At 41.1% G+C, this 16,215-nt stretch overlaps 1 protein-coding gene across 5 annotated transcripts in view; it reads left to right on the forward strand.

The window, feature by feature from the left end:
* Window positions 1–16,215, forward strand: part of SOX5 (SRY-box transcription factor 5) — a 903,217-nt gene that overhangs the window by 149,181 nt on the left and 737,821 nt on the right. For all 5 annotated transcript variants that reach the window (XM_032473064.1, XM_032473061.1, XM_032473062.1 and 2 more), the window contains exon 3: window positions 12,277–12,353. The gene's annotated coding sequence lies outside the window, so the exon portion shown is untranslated. The remainder of the gene's footprint in view (window positions 1–12,276; window positions 12,354–16,215) is intronic.

Below are 16,215 nucleotides of genomic sequence, written 5' to 3' on the forward strand. Positions count from 1 at the left end.
CTTTCAAATAAGGACTATGCAACCACAAAAAAAGAATGAAGTAATGCCATTTGCTGCAACATGGATGAACCTAGAGATGATCATACTAAGTGAAGTAAGTCGTAGAAAGAACACTTATATGTGGAATCTAAAAAGTGACACAAATGAATTTATTTACCAAATAGAAACAGAGACATAGACATAGAAAACAAACATGGTTACCAAGGGGGAAGTGGGGGAGGGATAAATTAGGAGTTTGGGATTTTCAAATATTAACTACTGTATGTAAAATAGATAAACAATAAGGTCCTACTGTATAGCACAGGGAACTATGTTCAATATCTTGTAATAACATATAATGAAAAGAATATATATATATATATATATAAAATGAATCACTTAGCTGTACACCAGAAACTGACACAACATTGTAAATCAACAGTACTTTAATTTAAAAAAGACTTTTAAAACAAACCCCTTTTAGTGGTAAGAGCTAGGAAAATTTGGTTTGGGAATATAGTTTTTTTTTTTTTTTTAACATTGTAAACGTCTTTCCTGAGCTCCATACACACGTATCCGAATGGCGGTTCTCCTTGGCACATGTGCATGAGCTCCTCGCACCTGCTCCCCTTGGAGCCTTCCCAGTAAAAGGAAAATCCATCCTTCCCATTGCTCAGACCCCAAATCTCTCATCATCATTGATTCTTCTCTTTCACTTATAGTCCGCCTAACCCCTGGGCAAAATTCTGTCAGCACTACCTTCAAGATAGTTCCAGGATCGGAGCCCCTCTCCTCATCTCCACTTTCCACTCTGGTCCAAGCCACCATCACTTCTGCTTGTGGCCGAAGACTCCTAACTGGGCTCCTGACTTTGTTCTCCTTCCGTCCGTTTGCCTGTGGCAGCCAGGGTGAGCCTGGACTGTGCAAAGCACCGGAGTCAGGTTGTCTGCTCCGGACCCTGCAGTGGCGTCTTTCCTCAGGGCAGTCCTCACTGTGCCCTGCAAGGAGTAGAGCAGCGCCTCCCCCCTCCTTGCTGACTTGTCCTTGTGCTGCAGCCTCCTCGCCCCGCCCCGCCCCGCCCCACCCCACCCCGCCCACTGCTCTTTCTCCGACACGCTGGGCACCGCCCCTCGTGGGGCCTTTCACCCCGCGGGGCTCCCTCTGCCTGCAGGGCTCTTGCTCAGGACACCGACGGACACCAGGTGACTCATCCCAGGACTTCCTGCAGGTCTTGCTTGACTCAAATGGCACCTTCTAGGTTGGGCCTTTCTTCCCTTCTATCTGAAGTTTCCTATAGTCCTCCCCTAAACACTTTCTGTCGTCCCTGGCTTTCCTTTTTCTCCTCAGCATCTCCCTAACTAACACTGTGTCTCCGTATTCATGTATTTGGCCTGTCGTTTGTCTGTATGACTAGACTGTTAGCTGCACGAGGGCAAGGAGCTTGATCTGCCTTGTCCCCTGCTCTGTATCTAGAGCCCAACATAGCTCCTGGCAAGTGGAGACATTCAATAAGTATATGTTGAATAAATGAATAATTTAAGGTGGATTTTGGCTGGTGCTCTGTATTGATGGCTGGAGACGGCATAAATAACGCACAGTGTTTTCTTCTTGAATTCCATGTAGACAGCTTTGGGGTTAAAGTCAAGTTATTTTAAAATTATTTGTTTTCATTTCTGCTCTCCCTGAAGTACGTGTCTGCTTTGATAACTATCTATCTTGTCCCTGTTAATTAAACACATGTCTTTTAAATGTATTTATCCAACTTTTTTGAATACCACACTGTGCAGGACAGTGTATCAGGCTCTTAAGAGACATGGTCCACCTTTTGAAGGACACTTTAATTTAGTTAGTGGGGCAAGACTAGCAAATAATCCAGATAGAAGGGCTATTTTCAAATATCAGAGAGGGCTGTTTAAGGAGGATTCATAGAATCCCAGTTGAGATTTTTGAGAAAAATATGTTCTCCTTCCTCGCACAGGCTCTACAAATTGGGGTACATGACTTGATTATATTAAACAGGATTCTCCAAGTGAATTCATTAATTCACACAACTGCCCACTAAGAACCATGAATTTAATAGTCTTGTGTGTGTGTATTGTGCTTTCGAACAAACACACCTGACACGTTTATCAGGGCTTCCCTAGTACACTTTTACTGTAATTTTAAAGTTCCCCAACTTAATTAAAGAAACATTCCTGAATCTATCAACTTCAGGGTAATGATCTATATTAGTATTAAAAATAAACACACATATTTAATTATACCAGTTTGCTCTTTAAGAGATGGGATGTTTTGGTTGCTTGTCCGGGACAAGCACTTGCAAATCAGTTAGTTTAATTTTCAGGTTGTCAGCGAATAAAAACTGCTATCTGATCTGCAACAGTGTCTGGCTTTTGGGGCATCAGTTGTGGCCAGACTGCCCTTTACCATTTGTACCTGAATGGGTGTTTATGTGCTTCCTGAGGTACGGTTCTCACACCGGTAATGCATGCCTTCCAGAGGCTGGACTGCTCTTGTGCATTTGTGTGTGTGTGTGTGTGTGTGTGTGTGTGTTTGTGTGTGATGGCCATCTCAAGTATAAATTACACTAGTGCAGAGTCTGAAGACTAATTTTTCTCAGCCTGTTGCATACTGCCCTATAGATGTCCGCCTCCTTGGAAGTTTTACTTGTTTCAAACTTTGCTGGAAATTCAGGGATTTTCTGATGAGTTGCCTGTTACTGAACAGACTTAGAAATGCAAAACTCTTAGTGTATTTTCCTTGTTCATCTTTATATTTGGGGAAAGCTGGGTGTATAAACGATGCAGTGTAAACAATTTGATATCATTATCATTTTGGCTGTGCCCATCAAATTCTTTGGTTGCCTCAGTTTACTTTCTTGTCCATTCAGCTTTCCTTTTAAGAAAATGTCAAGAGGATGGGACGATTAAACTACTCACCCTTAAATATAAAAACTTCATGAGTCGCTGGTAGGGCACGGGGTTTGTCTCTGGGTTCTACGAGCTAGATGCACACTAATTTACTAGCGCTGGAACCAAATGGGTTGAAAATCCTTGTTTTCCCACCAGATGGGTTATTTTAAAATATCACAAAACTTCTGAGGTTATTTACATTACAAATGTGCTGCTTCACACACATCAAGAATTGAGTACCATGTTTTGACAGTAACTCCTTTATGAAATTATATGTTGCGCAAGTGGAGTAAAATTCAAGTCATTCTCAAGGGAGCAGGCTTATGAATCTGGATGAGGTCACACCTCTTTAAAGATGCAGTTTGATAATCCGACATCAAAACAAAGGAATTCTGTTAATCCTCTCACAAAAGTGCAAATTGCTAATCAGATCCCTGGGCTGGGCTGGCAGCTTGGTAAACAATGAGCTTGGCAGAAGAGCAACTTTGGGCGGATAGATAGCTGAGAAGCTTGGGGTACCAGCGTAGCCCCTGCGTTAGCCCAGTTGGGCCCGTTGTTTCGAAACAATCGCGGACGTCAGTGGGGGAGGTTCTTGTGGTTCTTGTGTGCCCCTGCTTTTCTCCTTCCATGTTAATGATGATGCAAATCAATCTTCCTGCCTCTAATTTCACTTCACGGGTGTAGAGGCTACTGTGCCCCTATATTCTTTTCACTTGGATGCATGTGTCTTTTGAATTTCATTACGCATTCCTCTACAAGCCCAGAGGGTTTTCCTTCCTTCCCATAAATAGTGTGGTGGTATTTGAAAAGGAAAGAATAAATCCTAACCCAACTGAAAAAAGAATCTTCTTCTGGAAGGTGCAATAGGATTCTTCTTTTCTTTTTTTTTTTTCTTTTTTTTTGTAAGTGATAAAACCCAATTTGAGGCAGCCTAAGGGAAATTTTTAAAAAGCTGGAATTTGTCGGGGAAGGGAATACAAGGAAAGCAGATAACCAAGTTGAGGGGAGGCAAGAGTGTAGATGGGCCTCAGGAACAGTTGGAACCAGGGAATCATCCTCTGTCGGGGCTTGAGCCCCCTCTCCTGTCTGCATGATGCTTTGGATGTTGGCTTTGCCCTTTTTTGCTTCAATACAGATTTCTCCATATGGGAGGAAATGCCACCATTGATGGCAGCTCGGGAATTTTACAGCTGCCTACTTTTCCCATTTTACTTAAACTATCTCAGGGAAGGACTGTGATTGGAGTCTCTTACTTAGATCAGGTGCTTGTCCTGGACTAATCAACCCTGTGCATCTCACCTCGTATTCGCCGGAGTGTAGAAGGTGCTTGCTGTGTGTCTTCGACTCTGTCTCCTTTGGGCTTAATGAAATATGTGACCAGCCAGTCTGAGACATTTTAAAACCCGATGATGGTGTGAAATGATTTTGCACATCTCAGCATCGCTCTTCTCACTTTCAGTGTATTTGACCTTCTTGGCTTTTCCAGCTTTCACCCAAACATGATTAAGAGTTAATTTGAAAGTGAAAAATGTAACTTCTTTATTCTAAAAGGGGCTTTTATTAAGGGAGTGCACTATTTTGAATACTTCCAGCTAGTTATGTATCTCCTATTAAGAGAGTGTAAATTATTTAGGTGCAGTGTGTGTGTTGGGAAAGAGTGAAAATTCTAGTCTTGGTGGTGGACCCATCTTCCAGCAGGTAAGGGCGGTATGCTTCTGCTGCAGGACAGGATGGGTTGCCGTTGGCATATTGGTCTTTGGTCAGAGGAATGATGTGGAACTCCACAAATCGACGTCTGAAAGAGGAAAACTGAGTCAAATGTAGAGGCTGCCCTTGGTGGGGCCATGCTACCCACAGCCAAAGCTTTCTGAATAAGGGCACTGTCTTTTTAAAAGCAATAGGGGGTAAGGATTGAGGGAGTGCTCACAGCGGTAAGTATAACACAGCTGTGCTCTGTTTATGCTTCGGCTACAATAAAAAAGCTATAAAATGTGAGATGTCATAGCTCCACTTTGCTTTATTTATACTATTTCCTCTGAGCTCTGTCACACTGCACATTCATCTGCTAAGTTGCAGCAAGAATGGAGATTAAAATATCACAGCTCAAAATAGGAGTCAAGCGGAAGGAGATTCATCATAGCCCTATTAAAAATATGTAAATACGGGAATGAAGTCATTTTAAAGCTGTACCGTGCTCCTCCTTTAAGAGCTGAGATCCCTTGAGCAAGTGGTGGGCACTGCAAGGGCTGGAGCTGGGGGAACTTGTTCCCCATTTCCTCCACCCATGGAAATTCTTTTAAGATGAAAGACTGAATTGCAGATTATACTGTTTTCCTATAATCATGCCTAAGTTCATAATGGCAGGAAACCTGATGCAAAACAAGAAAACAAAAGGTTTGGTAATTAAAGGTGATACATTGTTAACTGGGCTAGAGTTATTAAAGTTCGGATCAGAAGTCTCCTTGTTGGCCTCAGCTATTAATGAAGCCTTGAGAACCACCCCCACCTTCACCAAGAAGGATCCTTCAATAGGAAAGTTCCAAGAAGGAAACAGACTTGGAGAGCTGAGGTGGCTTTCCAGAATCCTGTTGCAAACGACCGGCAAGCTAAGGGGTTCTCCCTAGAACTTTGCTGGTAAATTACTTCTTTTAGCATTTCCTGTATCTCTAGTCATGACAGAAATGGACTCCCTGTTGTCTATATGGTGTGCCTGGGAGAGCAGGGAATAGAAATTTTAGAGGGAAAGACTGGGATCTCTCAGATGGTGTTAACACACCTTTTCTGCTCCCTTCCATGTGCTCGTGGGTGGCTGCCGCTGTTCCTTTTTTGCAGTGATACTAAAGACCGACACTGAAGTGCTTACTGGGTACCAGCAATGGCTCTACGTGTGTTATGTATTAATTACTTTAATTCTCACAACAGCCCTATACGGTCGGCATGACTACGCATATTTTACGGGTGTGGAAAGTGAGGCAGAAGTTCACACCACTAGCAATGAAGAACAGGAATTCAGACAGAGCGATCTGGCTTCACAGCCTGCACTCTCGACCACTGTTGCCTTTCCCAAAGGATTAGGAACACACTAGAAAGAGCACCGGGCTGGAAAAGAGGAGATCTGGGTTCCAGGCGCAGTCCTGCCATGCCCCCTAAACTGATTTCCCTCGCCTGTGATATGAATGAAAAAATGATGTGTCTTTCCGGTTCCAACTTGGCATGCGTCTGTGTACGACTACCTCATGAAAATAAATTTTTTGAGTAATAACTTTTCCATACTCTTATTTAGCTTTAGTTTCAGAAATGATTATGTTAAACATTTCTCACATGCAAGTGATTCTAGAATTTCTTTTGTCTTCCGCTGTTCACTGTGTTTTGGGTGAGTTCTTTGGGTTGCAACTAATCAGCGCATCATAGTTAACTAAAGACTTTCTAGCTTTGTGACCTTGAGCACATTTCTTAATCTCTTGTGCCAGTTTTCTCATCTCTAAAGTGAGTGAAATGAAAGTATCTGTCCCGTAGAGCTGTTGTAAGAATTAAGCCAGGTACTCCCTGTGAAGCACTTAGCATGGCGTCTGCTCAGAGGAACTATTAGAAAATACCAATGTTTGATTATGATTACTGTTGATCACTCAAGTCTCATTTCATCTCTGTCTCTTGCTCCTCATGCTTGTGATTGACAACTCAGTTAATGTTTTTTTGTGATTGCATTCATGAAATAGAAGGGCTAATAAGATGCCATCAGAAGTTACTGTCTGCTTGTGGTAGAAATATTAGAGCAGGATGGAACTTTGGAAAATGTGTAGGCTACCCTTTAATGTGATGAATAGAATATGTGAAAGATCAAGTGACTTTTCCTAGCGCACTCAGCCAGCAGCAGCCCATAGAGTGTGGAGGTAAAGCCTTCGGATCCTAGCTGCAGTTTCCAACGTCGTGCTGCTACCGATGGAATTGTTAAATGGAACACGTGAAAGTTCTCGAAATTTGTAAGAGGAAGTGCAACACATATCTCAAGGATTTAAATTAGAAAAATTACCTTAGTATCTCAGATTTATAGCAATGTAAGATTTTAGATCATGTGTCCTTTGGGCAGACTTCACAAGAAGACACTAGGAAAGATGCTTGAGGCTGGCAGGGGTGTGCAAGTGATCATCTTTCTTACTGACTCTTAAAAAATTGATGTTCTTGGTCTTCTTTATGTTGAGTGAGGTAACATGTGACTTTCAATAGTATGGGAAGGAGTCCATGTGATATACTTACAGAAGGTATAAAGGAATAAAGAAAAAAAGATTTTTTTTTTTGTTAACCATTTAAGTAATTTAAATAGGAAAATAACCTGGGAAGGCATTGTAATAATTTTTGGGACACATCTAACTGGGTCAGAATTTATCCGCTTCTACTCTAATATGCAGCAAAAATGGAGCTGTTTCTGTAATGTATGCTTGCTCCTGAGTCCCTCCCCTCCTGGGCAGATTGAAAAGTAAGGCAGGGTGAACTCAACATAGCACAAAATAATGCAGCGTCCTTACTATCAAATCACCTCTTTCTGTCTGCTAGTTTCTCTATTTCGCTGTCCAGGTCCAGGACGAGGGTGGGGTGAAAGGGGAACCTTGGGTTTAAAATGTATGGAAGCGTCCCTCTCAGGTGGGAACATTGTACTTACATGACCTTGAGAGGGTGGCTCTTCGTGCTGGTCCTGCCCCTGAACCCACTGAAGGAACCATCTTTGGGGAGTTTGTGTATCATTGTGGCTGGCAGGGGAGTGCGGAGCGTCACAGGTGTGTGTGCTGGCTCTGGGGCTGCACTGGGGTTGTCCTCTGTATCCTTCTGGCTTCTGCTGTCTGCTCGTGTCCCCACCGCTGGGGGCCTCTGTCCTCGCTGATGTAATCACCCCCCTCCCCGATCTGAGCCAGAGCGGCTGCTGCTGACCTACTGTTGCCTTGAATTTGAGGTCCCTCTTCCTTTCTCCATCCCAGCACTTTCTCAGCTTTCTCCTGTGTTGTGTGTGTGTGTGTATGTGTGTGTCTCTGTGTGTGTGTTTGTTGGGGCCGGAGAGGTGCTGGAACAGAGCACAGAAAATTTGGAGTTCATTGAACACGCACACACCCTGTGAGGTATAATAACTAATTTTAACTCAGTCTTTCTGTGCACCTTCCTTCACCTGTGTTTTCTCATTTCGCCCTCACCAACCTGGTGATGGGTGCAAAGCTTACAACAGGGATTCACTGAGGAAAATTTGGCATCTCCCAGCTCCTCCCTAACAAGTAATGTCTGTGAAACAGGACTGTCAGCCCCTAGGCCCTTGGGTTCTTCTTCTCCAGCTGACATTCTCCTGCCCCAGCTCCTTATAGGTTAAATATCAAGATATGGAGAGAGCCTGGTCCCTGCCTCAGAGTTCTGCCTCTCTCCTCGCCCTGGACTTCTCTCTGCTTCCTCTCTGGGTACCCGAGAGTTCCCATACTGACTCGATCTGTTTAGGGTGCACATTTTGCTTCTGCTTTTTCACAGAGACCAGTTTGGAAATTTTTTAACTGCTTTTCACCCTCGAGTTCTGTCATTCAGGATTGTCGTCTTGCTAAGTGAGCTGTTTAATAGCCCCTTTGTTCTAACTAGTAGCTGATCTCCCAGCCTACATTCTGGAGTGTCTACTCTGGGCCAAACCTCCGGGGACCCATACTTGAGATGGAGGATGCGAGAGCAAGGGAGAATCACCATCGCAGCACACCTGGGATGTGTGGGGTGGCGCAGGCCAGTCCCTGCTTCCCAGCCTTGCTCCTGCTCTCCCACCTCGTGTATATAGCACGTGGATTTTACCCTACAGGAGGGATTAAGTCCAGTTTCGGCTTCTCTCAAGAGGACCTACCCATTCGTAATTTACTGACAAGGAATTCGGAGTGTACCTGCTTCCTGAATTTGATAAATTTTCTTATATGATTAGGTACTTTGTTTTATGGGGGCACAGAGAAGGAAGGGGTGCCTCATTATGCCCGAGAGGGTCAAAGAGGGCTTCCCAGAGGGATGAAGCTGAGCCAGGGATTAAAGATTAATCATAGTTTTCTAATTGAACAAGATGGGAAGGAAATTTTTGGAAGTGCAAATCTCAGAGAAGAGCAGGACCTTATCATTGTGCCCCTATCACATAGTACAGAACTTGGCATGTTGTACACACTTAAATATTTAGTGAATTAGTGAGCTAATGACTTTATCTTGAAGATCGTTGAAATTGATCATTTTCAGTAGAAGAACATAATAAGGTTTGCGTTTTATAAAAAAAAATAATGTGATCGCGTTGTAGCAAATGAATAAAAAGGGAATGAGACAAGGAGCAATTGTAGTATGTTCTACAAAGACTCCTGGGAGAGATTCTTTTTAAGTGACCCCCACTCAGGTGCTTAGAGATTCTGTGTACTCTGCACTGAGCATATGGTGGTTTCCCACATATGCCTCAAGAAGACACAATCACTGCCTACTCCTACCCTTAAAATGGCCCAAGAAAATGTGGAGATAATTCACAGTATATTTAAGAGTTACCTTCTTAACGCCTTCCATATAGGAGACAGAGTTGAGTTTTCAAAATGATCTACTGAAGAGGCAATAAGTACATTTTTGTCTTTGTCCATATGGGATGCTATAACAAAAATACCATAAATGGGTGGCGCAACACAATAGAAGTTTATTTCTCACAGTTACGGGGGCTGGGAAGCCCATGAGCAAGCACCCTCAGTGTCTGGGGAGAGCCTCTTCCTAAATGGCTTTTTGCTGTGACTTCGCTTGGCGAAAGGGGATGGGGAGCCCCCCAGGTCTCTTTTACAAGATTACTAATCCCACTGACGAGGGCTCCACTCTCATGAACCAGGCACCAACAAAAGGCCCCACTTCCTCATACCATCATACTGGGTGTTGGGTTTCACCATAGGAATGTGGTGAGGACACAAATATTCGGTCTGTAGCAGATGGCATAGTACCTCTTCTGTGTTTCTGGTTCAGAGTGGGTCCATGACTTTTCAGTGTTGGCAGTGGTAACTGGGGTTTATGTGGTTAATGAAACCCGGCACGTACCTGATAAGGTTTCCAGAGTGAAGGACTGAAGAGAGGTCAGTAAAATATATGCAGAACCCTCAGCTCCTGGGTGTGTTCGCTTTCTCTTGGTGTGTATCGTATTATCAGAAACTTAGCGGCTTAACACGATTCCCATTTATTAGCTCAGTTCTGAAGGTCAGGAGTCAGTGGCTTGACTAGGTGTGTCAGATCACAAGGTGTGACAAGGCTTAAATCAGGGTTGGCCAGGCTGAATTCTTACCTGTACAGTCTTGGGGGGGAAAATCTATTTCTAAACTCATTCTTATTAGAATTCAGTGCTTTGTGTGTAGGACTGAGGACCCCTTTCCTTGGTGGCTGTCAGGTAGGGGTCTCCCGCATGCCTAGAGGCTGTGTGTGTTCCTTGCTGTGTGGCCCCCTCCATCCCGGAGCCAGCAGTGGTGTGTCAGATCCTTCCTATGTTTCAAATCCCCATCTTCTTCAGTCTTTGACCTCTCGACCTAGATTTAAAAGGTTTATGTGGTTAGGTTAGGCCCACTTAGAGAATCTCCCTGTTTGAAAGTCAACTGTTAGATAATATAACCTATTCATGGGAGTAAAACCCATCTCATTCACATCTCTAGAGATTCTCAGAAGGAGCATATTCACAAATTGGGAGCAATTTGGGGACCATCTTAAAATTCTGCCTACCAAACTATTATTTGTAAAAGTTTTTTTTTTTTTTAAACAAGGTTACAAACAGCCTCTTACATGCTGCATTAGGAGAAGCAAAAAAAGCATATGATTTAATTAATATTTTGTTTGAAATCCAGTGTTAGTAGCTTAAGAGATTGAAGTTAATAACTTAATTTTCAATATCTGAACTTGACAGATCTATTACTAATTTTTAGACCATTACTAATTTTTAGAAATTTTACTTGTATGTGAGTCATTTATGTCTAAGTAGTACAACTGTTCATATTCCTTAAACAAAATATTTCTTTCTCTATTACGAGGGGTGATGGGGATTATATTGTTTGTACACGGAAAAATAAAACAGTAATATACAATCTATACATAAACACCATCAATTCAAAGTGATTTTCACTATTAAGTGAGAATTTTGTGAAGTTCACTAACGTGGTAAGTTAGATATTTTTCAAAGCTTTTGGGCTTTCTAGATTTAAAGAAGGAAGTTGTGAGAGTTTAACCAACTGTACAGTTAGTCAGCTGCAGAGTTCGAGGGAGCTGGTCTTCCACACAAGACCGCTCTCATTTCTGACACCAGTTGCACGTTTGAGGGGTTTCCAAAACCACCCTCAGGTTTGGAAGTTCGCTGGAAGTACTCACAGAACTCAGTGAAAGTATTTACAGTTTATTATGGGAAAAAGATACACATTAAAACCACCCAAGGAGAGAAGTATATAAGGCTGAGTTTGAGACCAGAAGAACCAACCACATAGAGCTTCCATTGTCCTCCCCTGTGGAGTTGGGATGTGTTACTTCCCCAGCGTTGGTAGTGACAATGCGCATGGAACCTTGCCAGCTAGAGGTGCGCACTGAGCCTTGGGTGTTCAGAGTTCCTTCTGGGATGGGACCACATACTGCTCGTATGGATGACCCTTCATCTCCAGCCCCTCCTGGATGTCAGCGTTGGGTTCATACTTTTAGTCTCCAGGTAGTTTTGGGGGCAAAATTGATACTACATGGCCCAAAGCCCCCAGGGTAAGTCACATTGTTAGACTATGCTGTGGCCAAAGCCCTCAGTCAAAGGCACTTCTATCAGGCATGACACTTGGAGGCCCTAGAGATCACCTCCCAGTAGCCAAAGGCAAAGGCCGACCTCTTCTGGGGTGAAGGTTAACTCATCAGAAGAGGAAGGAAGGAAAGAGGAAAGAATACCAGTAGTAGTTATTTCTTGAGGGCACACTGTGTGTCAGGCAATGTGCTAAGTATTGTTTCCTTTAATCCTTTGAATATTATTAGAAAGATAATAAAATTATCTTTATTTTGAAGACAAACTAAGATTTAGAGAGATTAAGTGGCTTCTTCAAAAAAAAAAAAAAACCGTGTACATTGGTGGAACCAGGATTTGAACCTGTGTCAGCCTGACTGCAAAACCAAAGACAATAAGAATACTTAACGTCATAAGCATTTAGGAACAATTATTTTTGAGAATTGAGTTTTCAGAATAAAGTTGTCATTCAAATGTAGAAGAGTATGCCCTGTTACTTTAATAATGTGGGATGTAGAGGGAGAAGGTTGGTAGATAGGATGGTTACTTCATTGAACTGGTACCTTCCAAGTGGATTCCAGTCAACACTGCATCATCTAATTCATTCAATCACATTTATGGGTGTGCGTTATATCTTAGGTGCTGTGCTGGACTCCGGTGACCCAAAGATGGTGACAAATATGTTCCTGTCCACAAGGAGCTAGCGGTCCACTGGGGTATGTAAACTGCTTATTGTGTTTTATTTTTAATATTGCTTTTGTTTAAAGCAGAGTACAGAGCACTCAATGCGTAAGAAATTTTTGCATAGAAATTTCACAAGCGATTGAAACAATTTTTTTTTTGGACCGGATGAGCTAACGTTAAAAGTTGCAATTTGGAGATCGTTGTTCGTATAACTAAGTCAAGTAATTAAACTCAGGTTGATCAGATTCTATAGTAATAGGATAGATTTTTTAAAAAGTCAAACTACTGTAGAAAACCCCACAGCACTGAGATTTGTATGTTTCCCCCTCACGGTAGTGAATGATGGCAGGTGAAGGAGGAGTAGGAAAGACACCAGAACACATCACACCCAGGAACAACGTGCATTTCTTCTCCACACCTGGAACACTGACTGCGCTGCTTTTCGCTGGTTACTTTAGTGATAATCATTATCTTTCACCTTCTCTTCATTGATTTTTTCCAATTGAGCAAAGTCTATATTGGGATAAAGCAGGACTCCTTATTAAGTTAATGTTGATTTTTGGTCAACATGTATTTTATTTAAGTAATTTTATTGAATTTATAGTTTGCAATAGTCTATGTTTACAATAAACCATGCAGTTTGCTGGGAGTAAGTAGTTCTAAAAAATTAAATACAGTCCGTGCAGTAAATACAAATAAGGAATATTATATTCTAAGGATAGTTTATATATTTTGTAGGTTATTACAGAAGGATAGAATTAGAAAATAAAGTAATAAAGTAAAGTGAACTTGATGCCCAGGAGCTCATACTGATGCTACACAGCCCCAACAACTATATATTTGGACATATTTAATAAATATATTAAAACGCTATCTAGATTAAGCATTGTAACTGCTGAGAGTGCAGTTATAATCATTCAAAAATGTGAATAAACCAGGAAAGAACGTGTCCTTTTACTTGGCAATATGATTTTAATTTTTGAAAGTATTTAATTTCATAAACCATATCCATCATCTTTGTGTAGATAAATGTTGTGGCAGTTTTTTGAATGAACCTCTTGGTTCCCTAAAGAAATTATGGATACACTATAAATTTACAAATGAAAGGCCATTTATCAGAGTTATAAATATGAGTGTTGATGCCTGTGCAAACTTGAAGTGGTTTAATATCTATCGGCTTTTGTGTATAGTTATGGCGAAAGAATATAGATATCGTAATACTTAGACGGTGTCGTAACATTGGCAAAGTGGTGAGAATGACATGCAATATTTTTGGAATAGCATGGCATTTTCTTGAATTACTGCCAGCAAGAGAACATAAATCAACCTTAATAATGGATATTCCAAAGGTGTTTATTAATCTATTCATTTAATCTAAAATACTCTCTCTTGGCATTTATAGAGCCAGTTCAAAGGAAGTGGCAAGTGTTTCCAAACTTCAGCAGTTACTTTTAGGGGCCCCGTAATTTTAACTAAGCCTGGTTGGAACGGAGGTCAAAATGCATAAAAATCCGTTCCTCCTAATCTGTGCTAGAGGTATTTGCTTAACTAAACTATATTTCCTTTCTGTATCTGATCAAAATCTTAATTTCTTCCAACTTTGATGAAACTGACTACACGGCCCTCTATTTGAATCTTGTTTTTAAAGTCTGTTCCCCTCCCTCCATCTCTCTCTGTCTTTCTCTCTGTCTGTCTCTGTCTCTCACTGTTTCTCTTCCTGTCTCTTTCTTTCTCCAGGAAAATAATCCTGCACTGTGTAGACTTTGAAAAGGACTAGAAATTGACCAACTTCCTGTGTATCAAATTAAGAAATAGCATGTGGCGTATGATTTTGACAATATGTAGTGAGATTAAAGACAGGTAGGGTGGACAGGCGTAGAGTACAGAGTGGGGAATTTATGTATTAGATAGGAAAGGTCAGAGAAAGCCAGTAGTGGTTACGCCGAAGGAGTCAGCTATGCAAATGTTGTGGAGTAAGATGGTCTGAATGTGTGCGTGTGTGTGTATGTGTTATTTATTAAAATATGGAAAGTCTCAGCACAGAGCTAACTTCTGGATTAAAATAATGTAAGCAAGACATTTCTTTCCCCCATGTCTCGGTTTCTGCTGATGCGGCTTCAGTCGCTGGCTTCATTCGAGGGCAAGGTGGTGGCTGTAGCATTGTGTCGGCGGGAACATCCTCTCAGGCCTCAGGCTTCCGCTCGAACAGGAGAAAGAGAGAATCGCTTTGCTAGAAGCCCTATCAAAGTCTCTTAGCTCTAATTCACTTTAACAAGGTGAGGATAATCCTGTGCATCTCTCTTGGAGCAGGAGATGGTGTCAGCTTCATCATTTTCCGTGGACTAGGTGTTAGGATTGTATCGCAAAGGGAGATGGGGTACTGTTAACAGAAGGAGGGTGCATGCATGGTAGGCAGCAAAAAAGAATGGTCTTAATGGTATATACACGTGAAATTTCACATATAATTCCAGAAATCAGTAGATTTCATAGCAATCCATGGACTCTAGGTTAAGACACTCTTAAAGTGACATTGAATCAATGCCTTCTGAATACCACCCCACAAAACCCAGCATTGATATCCATAGTCATACAGGAAAATTAGTTGTTACTGGAATTGTTTCCTGAATAAAGAAACAAAATATATTCATTTTCTTTGTGCACAAACCTCAAATAACTGTCTAAATGATTATATCAAATTAAGAAGAAAAAAGAAGTTATAGTTTCTTATTACTGAAGTGAAAACGTAGTGGTTCAGCCTGAAGCTATTTCTTTAACTATTATTTCATATAAGGGAAAGAGGAAAAATCTTTTAGTCAGGGTGAAAGCTTTATAATGGCAATATTTGAAGACTTCCATTAGGGAAGAAAAAGAACTTTTTCAATGTTGGTTCAACAATTTTTATTGCTATGAGAGTCTGTGTTTATTTGCATCCTAAATCCCTTCAATTTAGTTTCATTCAAAAATATGAATCAGGTCTATGAAAGTAATTTGTAAAGGAAATCTTTTTTGATAACTGGCCCAAATTACCTTTCGATTCGCTGATTTTTTTTTCTTTTTAGGGTTTTTTTTTTTTTTTTTTTGCTAAACATGTTGGTAAAGTCATTTATTTTCTTAAAAACTATTTTTAAGTGAAAAATCTAGTGAGAATTGGTAGAAAATATAGGTAGATCAATCAAAGCAAATATGAATACTGTAAAGATACCTACAGAGTGATTGTGTATTTTTCATTAATATTGGGAAGAAAACCACCTCATAACAACATGGAGACTAAAGCAGCAACCATCCAGATGGCAGTCATAATTACGCTTTATTTTACATAGATTTCTCAGTTTATTGACAAGAAGAAGGGGTTAGCCTGGGATTTTAAATTGCTTCACTGAGCATCAGAAGAGTTTTTCTTCTTAAGGGAATCAAAATACCACTCAAAAACGGGAAGGGATTCCATGATCACCAGGTAATTTTGAAGGATAAACGTGTTGAGAAAGGTTCACCATCTCACCTTTTGTGTCTTCACAAAAGCAAAAACCCTCTGAAGTTTTAACGCTCTTCCTCATAAATGGATTAGCTTTTTAACCCAAATCTTCTGTTTATGACTAAAGTGAGTTGTCACTGCTCCTTGTTAAGCTGGATACTCTCAGTTGTGAAAAAGTACATTTATATTTTTTCCCTACTCATTAATGCCAGTGAAATACAACTGTTTTGGAGGCTGGCCGGCTTTCAGAATATTTCCACAAAGGCTGTGGTGTGTCTGGCTTTCCAGATTAACACGTTGTTTTTAAAAACCGTCTTCTGGAAACCTCAGTTTACCATCAGTTCTTATTTCGATTGAGAAGTAGATGGATCTGTTACCATCCTCGCTGTGGTTTTTGTTTTGTTTTGCTTTCTAGATTACAG

The sequence above is a fragment of the Camelus ferus genome, chromosome 34, assembly GCF_009834535.1.
Source record: "Camelus ferus isolate YT-003-E chromosome 34, BCGSAC_Cfer_1.0, whole genome shotgun sequence".
Lineage (NCBI taxonomy): Eukaryota > Metazoa > Chordata > Mammalia > Artiodactyla > Camelidae > Camelus > Camelus ferus.